Source organism: Crocodylus porosus, unplaced genomic scaffold, assembly GCF_001723895.1.
Source record: "Crocodylus porosus isolate Cpor-Errol unplaced genomic scaffold, CroPor_comp1, whole genome shotgun sequence".
Lineage (NCBI taxonomy): Eukaryota > Metazoa > Chordata > Crocodylia > Crocodylidae > Crocodylus > Crocodylus porosus.
This window is the reverse complement of record NW_017728906.1, coordinates 80446359-80459850: the sequence shown is the minus strand read 5'-3', so window position 1 is coordinate 80459850 and position 13492 is coordinate 80446359.

Below are 13492 nucleotides of genomic sequence, written 5' to 3'. Positions count from 1 at the left end.
CTTGGGGTCTTTAAGAGGAGGCTAGATGAACACCTTGCTGGGGTTGTTTGACCCCAGTACTCTTTCCTGCCATGGCAGGGGGTTGGACTCGATGATCTGCTCAGGTCCCTTCCTAGAAACTATGAAATTATGAAACAATGGTTCCATCTAGCCCTGTATCCTGTCTTCAGGTGGATATGGAAGTGGATGCTTTGGAGGAAGAACATATGAAGACGGTAATTCCAGAGTGATTTATCCCATACCCTACGTGGCTTCCACTGTCTTCGGTTTAATGATTCCAGAGGCTACATATTTAATTGTTTTGTTTAATACCTTCTAATGGATCTAACATCCAGCTCTGTCATCTGCCTCCTGTGGTAATGTGTTCCACAAGTTAACTACACACCATGTGAAAAACATACTTTCTCTTGTTACAGGCAGCCCCCGACATACAACGTTTTGAGTTACAACATTTTGCACTTACAGCATTTATAAATTGACACCCTGTTTCAACTTTCTGACATCAGTTTCGACTTTACAACACTTAATCCAATGCCACGCCATGCCAGCAAACAAGTTCATTGTGTCACTCATCTCCCTGGAGAACATCTGTCCAAATTTCCTTGGACACTTTCTTTAAGAAAGCAGACAAGACTCTAGAAAAACCTGCAGCCAAGACTCCTGGGAAGACTCCAGCCAAGAGACCTTCAAAAAGTCCAACCAAGAGCCTTTCTAAAAGTCCAGCAAAGTCACTTCAAAGAAGTCCTTCCAAATCAATATGATCGCTATTTACAATATAAATACATGAATGTAGCCATATTAGTCGTCTATAATGTTTTGAGTACAACATTCTGAGTTATTTTTGGTGAAAATAGGGTATTGGACCTTGGTTTAGGAACAAATCCCCCATTTATAACATTGTTTCCTATGGGAAAAATAGCTTTCGAGTTACAATGTTTCGACTTAAGATGTGATTTTCAGGAACCGATTGTGTCATAAGTCCAAGGACTGCTTGTAGTTTTAAACCAGTCTCCTGCTAACTTTGATGGGTGCCCCCAAGTTCTAGCATTCTAGGACTTGGTGAATAACAATTCCCTATTCACTTTGTCCACATCCTTTATGATTTAATAGACCTCTATCATAACCCACTGCAAATTTCTCCATTCCAAATGGAAGAGTCCTAGCCTTTTTAGAAAGGTCTGAAAAAGTTGAGAACCACTATTTTAGGGAATCCTAACAGAGACTAGTTGTTCCAGGAATAAATTACTTCTAGACATTTGTATTATGGGGACACAGTCCCATGTCAGGCTGTACATCTTGCCTTTCAAGTCACTGGTGAGGCAGAAGCCCAGCATCAGGGACTGAGTCCCAATGCTGGGCCCCCTGAACCATAGTTTCATAGTTTGTAGGGTCAGAAGAGACCTGAGCAGATCATCAAGTCCGACCCCCTGCCATGGCAGGAAAGAGTACTGGGGTCAAACGACCCCGGCAAGGTGTTCATCCATCCTTCTCTTAAAGACCCCAAGGGTAGGAGCCAGCACCACTTCTCTTTGAAGTTCGTTCCAGATCCTAGCTGCCCGGACCGTGAAGTAGCGCCTCCTGATATCTAGCCTGAATCTATCCTCTGCCAGCTTGTGACTGTTGTTTCTAGTTACTCCTGGTAGCGCTCAGGGGAAGAGGGACTCTTCCAATGCCTGCTGGTCCCCCTTGACTAGTTTGTAAATGGCCACTAAGTCTCCCCTCAGCCTTCTCTTGTGGAGGCTGAACAGGTTCAGGTCCCTTAGCCTCTCCTCGTAGGGCCTGCCCTGCTGCCCCCTGATCATGCAAGTGGCCCTCCTCTGGACCCTCTCCATGGTGTCCACATCCCTCCTGAAGTGCAGCGCCCAGAACTGGATGCAGTACTCCAGCTGTGGCCTGACCAGTGCTGCATAGAGGGGGAAGATCACCTCCATGGACCTGCTCGAGATGCATCTGTGGATGCACGACAAGGTACGGTTGGCCTTCCTGACCGCGTCCCCACATTGTCAGCCCATGTTCATTTTGGCATCAGTAATGACTCCAAGATCCTTTTCTGCCTCTGCACTGATGAGAAGAGAGTTCCCCAGCCTGTAGGTATGCTGCTGGTTCTTCCTCCCCAGGTGCATCACCTTGCACTTGTCGGTGTTGAATCCCATCCTCCCACCCCTGTAACCTGTCTAGGTCCGATTGCAGCCTATTCCTCCCTTCTAGAGTGCCCACTTCTCCCCACATCTTAGTGTTGTCTGTGAATTTGAACAGGGTGCTTTTTTCCCCCCTTGTCTAAGTCACTGTTGAAGATGTTGAACAGTGCAGGCCTGAGGACCGAACCCCGGGGGACCCCACTGCACACATCCCTCCAGGTCTTATAAGACCTGTCCACTACCACCCTCTGGGTGCGGACCTCCAGCCAGTTAGCAACCCATTTGACTGTGTAGGTATCAACGCCACAGTCCCCCCGTTTCTTCATGAGAACGGGGTGAGAGACAGTGTCAAAGGCCTTCCAAAAGTCCAGGAAGACTATGTCCGCTGCTACCCTTGCATCTAAGGATTTGGTGACCTGGTCATAGAAAGCCACCAGGTTGGTCTGACAGGCCCTGCCTCTAATGAACCCGTGTTGGTTGCCCCTAAGCATAATTTCCGCGGTTGGTCCCTCGCGGACTTATGCCAGGATAATTCTCTCAAAAAGCTTACCTAGGACTGAGGTAAGACTGACTGGCCTATAGTTTCCTGGGTCCTCCTTCCTCCCTTTCTTGAAAATGGGAACAACATTGGCCCTACTATTAGGATCAGAGGAATTTTATCCCTGATCCCAAAGTGGCACATCCTGTCTAACATGGCAGGATACATGATATTTGGAACTGGGGTTAAATTCCTCTGATCCCAATCACACAATTATATTGTGTGCCATGGGCCAGAAAAACCACAATGGGGACAGAAATGCAGCTAGTCCTGTAACCATGACAATATCAGTATAAAAAACACATGGATATGAATTTTTAAATAAAAATAACCTTTGCTATGGCAAATCATTAAGTGGATCAGACAGTGTGGTTATTTTTTCTCTTGCCAATTCACTTTAAGATGACCATGGAAGAAAGCAAAGTAAGTCAGTGCCCTTTTTGCTGAGCCATAAGAGCTGCCAATGTTAGTTTTCATTCTCCAAAATGGCCCATAGAATCAAAGAATGCAAACTTTGTCCACTCTGGGTGGGTCCAGACGAGCACAGACATGCGGTATGTGGACCCGTCCGTGATATCACACACCACACAGGCAGGCATTCCCCACACTGCTACTTGGCAGCACAGGGTTTTTTTAACTTGGGAGATCCTGGTGTCAAAATAAAATATGCCGAAAAAGTGGGGCAGCACACATGGCACCTGTGTGCGCCACCCAAAACCAGAGCCCGGCCAGCCAGAGCCTTCCTCTGACCAGGCTTCCTGCTGCAGTAGCACCACGGCTGCAGCTCCCAGACACCCTCAGGACCCCAGATAAGGCTGCTGGGGTCAACACAGTTGCTGGCCCCAGGTTCCTCTACCCCACCCGGGGTAACCGACTGCATGCCAGAGCATGCATGCAAGGGCATTCCTCAGGGACAAGTAGCAGTGGCCCACTTTCCCTGGGGAAACACACATTCCTGCTCATCTGGACGCACTCTCTGTGTCCACTTCATTCTTATAGTGTAACATTCTGTCACCGATACCTAGCGAACACATGTACTTATTACCTTATAACATCTGACTTCTTTAATTCAAGCCAGTCAAAGTCTGACTCCCAGCCAGATTGGAATGACTTACTTTAGATGTTTAGAATACAGTACAGCCAAGACATCTGTCCTGCCATACAGATAACCAACAGTACTATGAGGGAAATTATATAAAATCTCATGTGAATGACTGAAAACTTGGATTAGAACACTAAAGAGGTGCAAATCCAGATTCGATCAAACCTTTTAGAAATGGAAAATTGCATAAGATATAAATAAGTAATCCCATTTCCTTGGTTAAAAAGAAGTTGCGTATAATATAATCAATGGCTTAATAATACATGTATAGTCTTCATTATGAAGCATGAGATTTATTTTAAAGCCACATCCTATACAAGGGCAGTATTATCTCAGTGTTCAGTCCAATAAATTCTTTGCATTAAAAATTTGGACTTGACAAAAGGAAATTCTATCAAGATCTCGATGTGCTGACTTTACGAAGAATACAGTTAATAAGCCTACAAGATCTTAATTTATGCACACTAATAGACATTTATACAGAAAACACTGTGAATTAAAATGGACTCGCATTCATAAAATGATGTTGTGTGTATATAAATGCTGCTTCGGCAGGCCAAATAGAACTATTTGTATTTTTATGGCCACACGCTTTTGTAAGTGCTTCTCTACGTGCATGAAAGAACATTTATCCTTCCCTCTTGAGTGAGTTTCTCATATTAGCTTTCATCCCATAGAACAACCTTATTAAGAACTTCGGATGAGAAAAACTGGATCAGAAAGTAAACAAAAGAAGGCTTTTAAGAGAGACAGGGTAGAAGGTACTGAGAAACTCTGGCAGCATTTCAGAGCCATTGATAGGCAGATATGGATAAAAATGTTAAATATCAAGAAGGATTGAAGATTTATAACTTTAGAGAAAGGCTAAAGTCTCAGGTAAGGACCACAGTGGAGTCAGATTTTGGAGATTGGAGACTACGGGGGCTTTTTACCAAAAAGGAATATGAAAGTACAAAATGAAAATAGGACTCAATGCATTGGTAATCTGTTGGGTCTGTGATTTTTTTTGCTTTTAATTTTGCTTGCCTGAGTTGTGAAGTTTATTCTTCTAATTCCATACACATAAATCTTTAATTTGCAGAGTTTCAAAAACCTAGTGTTATTTTTCATTAGCTGCTTTAACTCAGCCTTTGTGACAATGGAAGGAAACAGAAAGAGATTAATGGTTCCTGTGGATTAAGTTAATTTCTTCATGTATTTTAATGCTGAGGCAAAGAGCTATCTGCTTTCAGTTAAAGCTGTGTGACCTTGAACATATCTGGTGAGGAAATATTCTTTTGTTCACAAGCCATTATAAGTTAACAGACCTTGGGAGAGCTTAAATAAATTGATTATATTCCTGTTTTTCCCTCAATTGAATGCTATGTCAATGAAATGTTGAGGAATGAAGAACATACTCTGAAGTAAAAGATTTTAAATACTTCAGGCTTGATTCATTTGTGATATACCTCTACTGATTTAAGAGTTATATTAGCAAAGAGTTATATTATTAAAAAAAGTAATCCAAAATCCACATTTTTTCATGATTAAAATGAAATGCCACTAATATCTATCTATCTAGCTATCTATCTATCTATCGTGACGGTTCATTTTCATGATGGAAAAATGTGGATTTTGGGTTACTTTTTTATATCCCAAATTTGGGGAATTTTTTTTTTTATCAGAGAAAACCAGGATCCCTGATGATTGCAATCTCACCATCCAAATGGTCTGCCTTGTTTTATTTATTTTTTTGACACATCAATGGAAGGATCCCACACTCTTGTGAAGGATGCTTGTGAATCCATAAAAACAAGCTAAGACTCCAGGTTTCACAATGGTACTTATTAAGAGCACACCTGCAACATTGTCCTAGAAACAATGCATGTATAAGAGAGTCTTTCCAAACATGTATCCATTAGTACATTTCCTGGCACAGATTGTATGTTACCCCTTCATGGAAATGACATCTCACAGTCTAGTCTAGCTACTCTTACATGTTTTTTAGGCTTACATCAGAGTCCTCTAAGGAGTGTAGGATTTCCCTCTTCCTGTATGTAGCTTCTGCTCTGAATCATGGAGTCTTTCTTCCTCTAATCTCTGTGCAGCCAGTCACCTTCTCTCTCAGCTCATCCCTCAGTTAGAAAAGACTCCTCTCCCACAAAAAACTGCCCTTCTGTTTCCTTCACCTGTACCAGTTTCTCTTGTCTCAATGCATCCCTCTGAAATCCCAATAAGTCTCTCAGACTCCGTTTTTAATATCCCAATGCTTACAGTTGATATCTTTTTCCTGCTTCAGGGGAAAAACACTGCTAAGACTGTCCCTGAAGCCAGACTTGGCTGGATTTGTTTCCCTAGGGGTCAATGATCCCATCATTAATGGGACATGTGGTCCAGAAACCCTCCATTGTCAGAGTTTTGGGACCTACGCAACACATCTCTAGCTCCATATGCACCGAAGCATTCAGCGATACAGAAGTTTGAAACCTGAACCAGAATTCAGTGGCACACAGAAGAATTTCCTAGATTCTCATAGTACACGAGTGAGGGTTTGAAGAGATCATTAACCACAGACTTCCTGCTACTGATGGTACATGCAAGCATAGCCATGGTAGCTGGGGAAGGCCTTATTAGTAGACAGGATGTTCAAAAGTGCTATTCTTTGTAAAAACCACATTTAGTTATAAGTAACTGTGATCTTTTAAATCATAAGAGCAGTTTTTGAAACTAGCAAGAATGTATGAGAGGCTGAACTGTGATCAAATTAAGAAGACAACTAAATTTAATATTCATTATTATTTTCTCTGATGAAAAGAGTAGGAATGATCCAGATTTTGATAACATTGTGCCAGTATTTGCCTGCTTTTTTGTCAGATGTTATATAAGTGATTGGAGGAGGGGAAGAAAAATGTAGTTAAATGCATGATGCACAGGAAGTGAATGCTTTGCTAGAGAAAAACAGACTGTCTCTTTGGTAACATGCCTGAAAAACAAAAGGAAATATTGCCTTGTTAAAGCTAGACAAAATATGTTCTACCTAAAACAAGGCTGCTTCTCTTTTCAAAAGATTAAAAAATCCTTGAGTTATCACCTAGACATTATTATGAGCCAGATGCCAACCAATCAGATTGCTTAGTAGAACAGCAAGGACAAATAAGTAGATCTCTTGTATATTGAATTCTCACGCCCTTTAAGGTGGAAAGGATTACAATAGTGTAGTGGCATGGACGTCTCATGTGAAACAAGGAGAATGGTGCTCCTCCCTGCCCCTCCCCAGAAGCTTTTGCCAAAGCAGATATAGCCCTTCACCCAACATGGATGAGCAGTGGAGCACAGGTAGGGAGCAAACGGGGCACTTTGGTTATGTTCCAGGGAGTCTGGCCACAGGGCTGTTGCTACTGAGCAGATCTGATACTGCTACAGCAGCAGTAGCTGAGGAAGGTAAACCTTCCACTCCCCTCTCCCATACTGTTTACAGTGGTCAGCAAACCTGCATGTGGCTCCCTACCCCTCTTGCCACAGGTGCTCAGTGAGCTTGCTACACCTCTAATCAATATAAATCCCTTATGATCAATGGAGAGACTAAATGGAAACTGTACCCTATCTTTCTACTAGTAGTGTTAAAACAGAATCAGTTATGGAAAAAGGAAAGCTTTCTGTTGAAAAACAAAAGCAGATTCATTGCTTCTCCCTGCTATTTAATACCTCAAGTCATTCTATCTGGGGCTGGAACTAAAACATTTGCAGCATACCCAAACTATCTTATTATTCCTGATTAAGTAACTCTGCCTTTGGGATGACATTTAAAAAGCAAAACAAATAAAGAACACTTGCAAGTTAATGTTGCTTCCATGGAGTAGATCACAAAGAGGTCCAGTATAAAACTTTGGTTGGAATAGATTGTTTAAAGAACTCTTGTACTTTTACATTTGGAAAAAAGTACTGTATGGCAAAGTAATTTATTTCATACTCTTTCCTGAACAAGTGCCAGAGGAGTTCGTGGTTTTATTGTTATTTCAAAAAAAAATCTTCTGAGCAATGTGTTTGTATTTTTATTTCTATGGTTTCCCATGTTGCTTAATAGGCCTTTTTATTTTGTAAAATATTACCATTCTTTCTTAGGCTGGCCTTCACTTTGTGTACATATTCAGTTTTAGATCGTTTGATGTGTAGCTTCATACTCAGCTCAGTCTACTACATTACTAGTAATAGAAACCAAGCAAATGCTAAATGTATTATATTGTGACAGGCTAGCTGGCAGTGACTTAGCCCAGGGGTTTTGAAAGGGGAAAAGATGATTGGAGGACTTGGAATTCCCTTTCCTCACCAATCAGGCCCCAGAGACTCACCTTCCATGTCCCCTGATTGGCCCCTGGGGTCACCTGGAGGGGGATACAAGGGGCAGTACAGCTGACTCAGAGGAGACCAGTGAGGGACCACAAGGAAGGAGTTTCAAAGAGCTTGCAAGAGCTGGGCTAGCGGGGTGGGAGCAGTTGCCCCAGAAGCACCTGCAGGAGTGGGACCTGCAGCAGCAGTGGGACCCTCAGCAGCGCAGTGTGCGGCCAGCAGGAGAGGCTCCCTGCTGGGCTCCAGGATCCCCTACGAGAGGCTGCAGCCAGCAGGAGAGGCTCCTTTCGGCTCCAGCAAGGATCTGAGCAGCAACCTTAGAGGTTCCCAGCTCTACTTCCAGCTCCTCCAATAAGAGACCAGGTAGCTTGACATTCAGCTAGGGCTCCTGGAAGGTGAAGACCCCTTGCAGTTTGACACAGTACCACCACTGGTGGCTGTGTGGTAGAGTTTCTGCCTACCACATGGGTGATCTGCATTCAAGTCCCAGTAGGGATGACTTGGGCTGAGTGAGCTAACAGGGAGAAATTCTTGTTGCAGTGGAAAGGGGCCACTGTGTTTCCGCCTCCAGGTACCTAGGCCCTATATTCTTTGTCATTTTGTATTTTGTGCCTTTTATATTTCACCAACCAGTATTGTTTGTTCTGCTGTTTGTGTTTTATATTTTGTTAACCCTGTCTTTGTCAACTGGATGAATATGTCTATGATTGTAAGTGTCTAAACTTTGTTGAATCCTGCCCCCTCAGGGTACCATAGTGTCCCCTATACCCCCTGGTTTATACTGGTTATGTTCCCAGTACTGTTCTCTCATTAAAAGGTATATGGTTAAGTCCCCATTGGTGGTCTGGCTCTGCTTTATAGGGGGAGGAGAATCCTTACACCTCCCACAGCACTTGGGCACCTACTTTGATCCCTTCAATTGGAGAAGGGGTACATCTTGGAGTACCGCCCAGGTTACAGTATGTTCAGACCTCATCTGTCTAAGCCAGGGGTTTGCAACCATTTTAGACTTAAGGCACCTTTGTTAGACTTGAGCAACTCCTTGGAAAATATCAGATTTTAGCTTTCTCTATTTTAACTGCAGAAAAATAATAGAGCAACTCTTCTGTTGCAAGGTCCTCAGAAAGACGACAACAGGTCAGAAATGTTTTTCACGCTGTGGATTCCCATTGAAAATCTCTGGCCTTATTTAGCTTGTGAATTATGTGTAGGTGTTCTCACACTGAACAGTGCTAATACTGCCCAGCACCTTTAAAATTATATTGTCTAAGCCACTGATTAGCTTTACAGCTCTCTGTTCTCTGAGAGATTATTAGGGTGTGTACAGAAGTTGCTTTTTTGCCATTTAAAGCACTTTATCACCACAACTTAACAGAAGTGCATGGCTTTACAGAATTTAAAAAATGACTATAGTGCTTTAAATTAACTCTTATTAGATAAAGTATTAAATTTGAAGCACTGTATTTTACAGCACTTTAGCAACCTACAGCACTTTAAATAACTTCTGTACGCTGGTCAAATTTCTGTCAATTCTGCCAGTATCCCTTGGGCTTTGTGAGCTTGGTTAGTGCTCCACCGTGTTAGCGCTAACCCCTGGCACCAACAGGGGTAGGAGGGCCAGGCAAGAGCTGCTGCCTGGCTTTGTGGCAGATGCAGTGCCCACTCCCAGCTATGGGGCGACACTCTGCAAGTGGGACATGCACACACCCTGAGACCTTGCATGACTGTAGATCAGGCATGTGGAGCCAGGCTGTCAGCATGGGTGAGAGCTGCTGCCCTCTGACCTGTGGCAGAAGCGGTGCCCACTCCCAGCATTGGTGGAAGGGGTAAGATGAGAGGCTGAGTGACAGCCTCTCATCCCAGCTCTGCTTTCTCCACTGGTCTGCTGCTGTCTGCAATCTCCTGCATCCCCAGGAGGCTTAATTATTCAGAGGTTATTGTAATTTTGAATAAAATCCTGACCCTCTTGAAGTAAATGTAGGGTGACTGTATTATTGTTTTTAAGAAAATTCAGGACACTGCCCACCCTCCTTCCCAGTCAGTGGCAGAAGCAGGCAGCACTGCCGGCCTGCCTGGCACAACATGCCGCTCCACCTCCCCACCAGACTGTGACCTTTGCCCCTGTGATTTGGGAACTTCTGTTTTAATTTTTACCAGTTAGCTGGGACTGACCTACTAAATCCAGGACTGTCCCAGCCAAACCAGGACATATGGTCACCCTAAGTAAATGGCAAAAGTTGGGCAAAGATTTCACCCACACTATTTAAAATATCCAAAATAATAATAAATAAAACCAGTGGAGTGCACATTGTGCCAAGAGACCTTCTTAAATGCTGTCTTTGTTTTTTCACTTCTGTGTCGAGTTGTTTGGAAATCATCTTTGCCACATGCCAACCACTTAACTTTCTTTAAGGTTCAGGGTAGTATCTGTTTAATGCTGCCCAAACACAGGTCAGGGGAAGGGTATTGGAGAGTGGACTTTCGCTTCACCAACAGGATAGATGCATACGTGCTTTTTTGACTCTAGTTTTTTAATTTACATATTATATATCAGGGGTTGACAATGGTTTGAGGCGGACTGCCAAAAACACCCCAACCTTGACTTGTAAGAGGGTTGGTGTGCTGGGGCACATAGTGGGGGAGCTGTGAGGTGCCAAATCCTTGTTGTGGGAGTGCAACCCCAGCCCCTTCTCTGCCACCCACCCCCAAGGCAAGTGTGCACCTGCTGCTGGCAGCAAGCCAGGCTCGGGCTTTGCAGCTCTGGTGCAGCTGCTTGCAGCCTCCTTGCTGCCTGCTGTGGGCAGCCTGGGCTCCATGGTGAGTGGCAGAGACCTGCTCAGAGCCTGGGCTGACTGTGGCAAGCAGCTAGGAGGTGCAGGCAGCTGCACCAGGGTCTGCATAACTCTATAGCCTAGTGCACATAACTCTATAGCCTAGAAGTTGGGGTACTCACCAGCCTCTGCTCCAATGACTATTTAATAGAAAATACCTAAATAATTATTGGAACAGGGCTGGAAAGCCAGGCTTCTCCAATGAGCACCCCAGCCAGTAAACTAGAGAATTAGACCCTTTCTCTCTCTCTGGCCCAATGATTATCTGTGTGAGAACAGCTTGTAGAAAAAGAATTGTGAGTATCACCCCTGCACAAATGTACCCTCTACTGCAGTAGTTAGACTAGCCTTGTGGGAGGTGGGAGTTGTTGGTTCAAATCCCAAGGGCGTCAGTAAATTCTCTAACCACTGAGCTGCTGGATAAGTGATGTGAGGTACAACCAGTACTCCAGCTGAGTGCCAGACAATTGTGTGCCAGTTACATAACTTCTGAGGAGAGGCCATGACTACCTTGTGCCCCTGGAGGCTGGGGGGTTTACGGCAAACTCCCACAGGTGGCAGTGGCAATGTTGGCAGTGGCAAGTGGGGATTTCCCAGGTAGCCACCGCGGCGGCAACAGCGTGGGGTGGTGAGTGCTGACTGGTGGTTGGCGACCACCCACAGATGCCGCTGACAATCATGGACCACCTGCAGATGCCACTGGTGGTGTCAGCAGCAAGGGGAATGGGGGCTGCGACAAGCCCCGCCTGCCCCCAGGCACTGCTGGCAGTGTCGGCAGTGTCTTTTTGCAGGGGGTGCACATGCATCCGCATGCACCCCCTACACATTGCCAGTGGGAGATGCTGAGGGAACTGGGCTTATTTAGTGTGCAGAAAAGAAGACTGAGGAGGGATTTGATAGCAGCTTTTAACTACCTGGAAGGTGGTTCCAAGGAGGATGGAGCTACACTGTTCTCAGTGGTGGCAGATGACAGAACAAGGAGCAATGGTCTCAAGTTGCAGCAAGGGAAGTTTAGGTTGGATATTAGGAAAAACTTTCTCAGTAGGAGGGTGGTAAAGCGCTGAAATGGGTTACTTACAGAGGTGGTGGAATCTCCATCCTTGGAAGGTTTTTAAGGTCCTGCTCAACAAAGCCCTTGTTGGAAAGATCTATTTGGGGACAATCCTGCTTTGAGCAGGGGTTGGACTAGATGATCTTCTGAGCTCCCTTCCAACTCTAATTTTCTGTGATTCTGGGATTCTATGGTTCAGACTTGGCTGGTTTGCTCTGCGACTGTCTGCTTGATCAGTTCTCTAGGTAAAACCTGACACAAAGAAATGCTTAGTTCATAGACTGAGATAGGGATCAGGTGTGAGGTAAGTGCTCCTCATGGTAAAGACTTTAGTACTTACAGTCATACCCAAAAATGTACCCGTAGTGGCAGAAATGTAGGTACCTGCAGACTTTAGGCACCTCTGACATTAGGCAGCAGCTCATGAAGGATTTATAAATGGGCATCCAAAGTTAGCTCTTTTATGGATCTAGCTTGTGATCTTTACACAGGCTGTTCATATCCAAACAGGTTTTAATGGAAAATTTTGAAACTGCAGTAGCAAAAATGCTGATCTTTGAAACATTCTTCAACTGCCCACAGCATCAACCTACACTAGGTTTCTGCAATGTGTTCCAGATTTTCTTGCCTGCTCTGCATCCAGCATGATGTCCCAAAAATATTACACTCAATTCTCTTACAGTTAGCAGGAATATTTTCTTTTTCCTGAGGATTGGAAGGGCTGAGTAGGCACAAGAGCCATGTTACTGAAGATAACTAAGCCAGCTGCTCCTTCTTCAAGGAGCACATGCCCACCCACAGCCTCTTCAATCTCAGCTCTTCCATGGCTGTTCCTAGTAAACATCTCCATTTGCAGGGTTTGGGGAAGAGTGTACATGTGAGCCTCCCTCCAAAGTAGCTTATGAAACAAGAACTGCAATATCCTTAAAAACAGAAGGAAGTGTTTGTTGTGAACCTCTTCTGGCAGACTGAACTTTTTATTTGTAACAGCCATTACACAGTTCCAGATGGAGTTATTACTCTGAAAGAAACTCTGGAAAGATTACCCTGGAAGAAGGCCACCTGCCCCTGAAGGCTTGCAAAGAACAATTTTTCTAACTATTCAGTTGGTCTAAGAAAAGATATCACATTTACCCTAATAATCTTGTCTGCCTATGTCCTCGGAAAAGATGGCTACATCCAACACCTCTGAAAGAAACCACATCTTCTTCTGTGTGTGCCATTTAGAGCTGTGATTCTCAACCACAGTGCTGTGGCACCCTGGGGGGCCTTGAGATCTTTTCACCAGGACCGTGGGCTGCCAGACAGTGTTAGCATTGTTAGGCAGGCAAACATGATTCACAAGATAAACCCAAAAATTTCAGCTAGGAATCCATAGTGTCGAAAGCATTCAGGCCTGCTGCAGTCTTTTTGGTTTCTTTACATCAGAAGAATTGCTCTACAAGTTTCCTATAGTCCAAGGGTTCTCAAACTGTGGGTCATGACCCCACAGGGGGTCATGAGCAA